Below are 4,375 nucleotides of genomic sequence, written 5' to 3'. Positions count from 1 at the left end.
GATCCTCCCTCTTTGGAGTTGTCTTCAAATCAAACAAGAGAAAAAAATAAAGATAAAATTATCCATAAAAATTCACGCTATGTTAAGTATAGATCGATAGGCGTCCTTATTTTCCCACAGAAAGTCAATTACACCCAAACGGAGTAGGTCCTTCGCTCTCACCCCCCATTCTCGAGTAAATTTTTTTCTGTTCTTTTTTTCATTGCCAATCTCTTTTCCAGTTTCCGCTTATCTGTTGACAGGCTGCATATGACATTGACATTGGGGTAGTACCCGATTGAATCCTCTGAGCCAACTACTATATCTATTCGGAATCGAGCGTATACCAACAAGGGGTACTCGCTTTAAGCTCATATATCGCACGTAGGCCCCATTCAAGTAGGGGAGGCTGCACCCATCCACATAGAAATACAAACCTATCTTAGGACATCCCCATATGCGGTTACTTCGTCCCACTGCTGCCAAGAAAGGGAAATTTTCTTTTTATGATATGATGGAAAAGAGTGAGTTGCCGGGGTACGGGAATTAGTTTCCAAAGAATATGAAGGGAAAGGGAGGGATCATTGAGCAAGCTTTGAAGGTAACATGCTACTAAGAAGATGGGCCTGCAGGATAGGGGTCGAAAGAAAGGGCTTAATAGAATTGCATGAGAATAGAGGAACTACTTTTTCTGCCAAAAGAATTTCGGAGCACTGCAACTGGATCACATGGATCTACAAAAAATGGAATTGGGGCAGAAGTAATTACACCATCTGAATCAAGCACCTATTTTTTTAGTAAAGGAAAAGAGTTAGGCAGCTTTCAAAACTATGTGCTGAGGCCAAAATAAGATAAAATGGCAACGCTCTAGAGGGACAAGAGGTTTGCTCTCCATATAAGTTGGGGCGAGATCAAGTTCAGCTTCTAAGGCAGGCAGCTGGTTTCCGTGGTGGGGTTCTTCCTATGAATGGGGGCGGTTTATGTGATGAAGTGAAGGAGGTTCGTAAGGGAGAACGAACTACTTCGAATCGAGAACATTCACCGAAGCATAATAGATAGGAGTGAGGTAAGCAATTTAACCTAGTACCTCGAAGGCATTAGGATAGGAATGACAAGGAAAAGAACTAGACTGCTTCACTCCTGGATAATCGTCGACTGAAGCCTCAGCCTATTGAAAGAATTGTCTTCACATCACGCTTTAGGTAAAGTGGAAGTGTCTCATCCATCTAAGTAGGACAACTGAATGAATGACGCTGACCAGCGTGACCGGTCGATTAGTGGCCATGATTAAGACGCATCTAAACCGAGCTATTCGCGGGGAACTTTTTTTTGTTTTTATTTTCTTAATATTAATAAGAGAAAAAGTATGTGCACTAGCAACAGAACCAGACGTTGACGACATTGCAATCGCCTTGTAAACAACCTACACACTGATCCACTATAGCTTTACGTACACAATAACAATAGCTTGCTTGCTATATTAACTCACATTTATTGCTTACAATAGAGCGTATATGGATTGCTAGCTATATACCACTATTCCACCAGGGATGGACATAAACTCGTAAGCTACCAAGGCTAGGGATAATCGTCCAGGCTACACAAGCCAGCGGATCACAGTAAATTACCCTAATTGCTGTTATCCCAGACCTTGAATATGGAGTAGATGCCCTTTCTACACTTGCATACACAGCAACATTAACATTATTCATTTTAATAATTGAGAAGATCAGCTCAACTATGTCTCCTCCCTACACCATCAAAAGTCGTTCTACTAATTGGAATCTCGCAAAAATGATTTCAGTAAAAAAAAGTTATAAGATAAGGAAAAAAATCCCAGCCTCAAACAACCCATCTCTGACAGCAGACAGCCAGTTCCTAAGCTCAGGCCTAAAAACTATTGTCTGCTAAACTCATTGATAAGAATGATTTACAACTCCAAAGGGCCCGCTAAAACTTGTCCCTTTTTAATGCATTTACCCTGCTGAACCTGGGTTTTTTGGTGCATACAAGTATTTTTGTTAGAACGTTTATACATAACTAATGGAATGCGTAGAGTATCTCCATTGCCCGATAAAACGTATATAATAATAATTATAGCCCAGCTTTAGCCTGGCTTTAGGCTGCTTATTTACCTGGCTTCTATAACTAACTTCTCTGCTGTAGACACCGAGTCGGAGGACCTGTGACGAAAACCCATAACAAGATGGTTGAAGCGGTTGATTCCAATAATTTAAAACTAGCAATAAAAATCACGAATGGGCCTTGGAAGGATTCTGCGCGAGGGGGTAGACAACTTGTGGCGCCCCCTGACAGGTAGGCATCCCCCGAGTGCTAGACGTCGCGTTAGGTGTGCCGAGCGCTTGTCCAACGAGCGTTTGACGCATGCCCAACGTCCAGGGGACGGCTACCTGACCCCTGCTGGACGGATGCCCAACGGACGTGCAGCGACATCCAACGAGCGTCGGGCGCGCGCCCAACGAGTGCTGAGCGCACGCGCCGATAGCGCGGGTGCGCGTCCAATGGCCGTTGGACGGGCGCCCGACAACATTGGACGGGCACCTAGCGGTGTCAGGCGAGCGCCCAACGTCTGTTGGGCGCGCGCGTCCAATGCCGGTTGGGCGTCGCCCAACAAAAATTGAGCGTCGCCCAACAATCGTTGGGCGTGCGCCCAACTCTAGTTGGGCGTCGGCCAACATTTTGTTGGGCGTCGCCCAACGTTTTGTTGGGCGTCGCCCATCAAAGGGTTGGGCGTCGCCCAACCATGGTCGGGGCGATGCCCAACCTTGGGATCCGTGCCTATAAAAGGCACGGATCCCCATGCATTTGAAGGGGAGGAGAAATTTTTGGAGCTTCTCACTCTAGACATTTTTAGAGAGAGAAAGTCAATTTTTTGGGAGAAAATATTTTTTTTCCTAAAAAAATCCAAATTTTCTAAAAGTCAAATATTTTACCAAAACACCAAAAAACACCGAAAAATCATAATTCGTGGAATCAACCGACTTCAGCTGTCAATACCGATCTTGAGGTATTATCCGAGGACTAGACTCGTTTTATTTATTTATTTTATTATTCTATTCATTTATTTATTTTTAGGATATAGTTTTATTTATTTATTTAGTTATTTATTTATCACGTTTATTTACTTTTCCGCGTTTATTTAATTCCCTTCTCATATTAAACAAATATTTTTGTTTTAAATAAAAAACCCTCGTATTGACATCCCAACACGAACCGTGACCCGATTTGAGGGTAGTTCGGGATCAAAACGTTGTAATTATAAATTTTAAAAATATTTCCAAATAACGTTTTGAAATAAAACGTCGTTTTAGGAGTCTCCGTTATTGACTATGATCCAATTTTGGTAGTTCGGAGACCCAAAACGATAGAATAGATTAGATTTAAAGTGTTTGAATAAATCTGGAAAGTTAGGTGCTGTTTCTGTAATTCTGCCATTTTCTGTCCTAAAGGCTGTTTACCGACGGATTTTCCGTCGGTGAATCTGCTGGAACTTTAAAAAGCCCATTTTTAAACCTTTTTCTTACCTTTTTGGAATTGATTCTTATGTATGTATATATGTAACTATGTAATATGTTTATCAAAATTATTTTTGGGGTATATAACTATTAAATACCAATTATACATCTATTCATTCGCTATTTTGATACCATTTATACTAAATTAGCTTTGGTAAATTATATGTATATATATATATATGTATAGTTTTTTTTTTGGGGTTTTGGGATAATTAATTAATAGATGATGTTGAGGGGTATTAAACCTTGGTTTAGAGTTTATTAGGTAAAAACTATTTTGGATTAAAAGTTGTTTTTCTACATTTATGAACTTCATTGTTTTACATGATTTTAATTTGAATAAAAGTATATTATATCTAATAGTATTTTCACCATTATTTTCACCTATTAATATGTATTATTTTCTTTATTTGGTTTTAATGGGTATTATTACTCATTTTTGTGTATATATATATATTTCAAATGTATTTAGGATGGGGTTTGAATTTAATTTGTTTATTATTGTAATTGTGTTTAAGTAAGGACTAAATTGAGTGAAAAAGTGAAAAATAAATCACAAAAGAGATTTTAACTTGATTATTTAAACTAATGGTTTCTAGAGGTTCCTAATGTAATTAAAAGGTTTCTCCTTAATTCTTTATCGTTTTCAAACGATTTCTCAAATATCACGTTTTAAAACCTTAATTCGTTCCAAAGACGGATTAAGCGAACCTTGTAATTAAAATCGTTTCTTTTAATTGTAAATAATAGAGTTTTGAATCGTTTTCCCAACTAAATGGTTTTGTACAAAAATAAATGGACTTGTATGCTTAATCACGTTTTTTTGGTTAAAATTTCTTGTTCAAACATTTTCAAACGCT

This window comes from Euphorbia lathyris, chromosome 5, assembly GCF_963576675.1.
Source record: "Euphorbia lathyris chromosome 5, ddEupLath1.1, whole genome shotgun sequence".
In the NCBI taxonomy this organism is placed as follows: domain Eukaryota; kingdom Viridiplantae; phylum Streptophyta; class Magnoliopsida; order Malpighiales; family Euphorbiaceae; genus Euphorbia; species Euphorbia lathyris.
The sequence above is the reverse complement of the archived record's forward strand: the minus strand, read 5'-3'. Positions refer to the sequence as shown.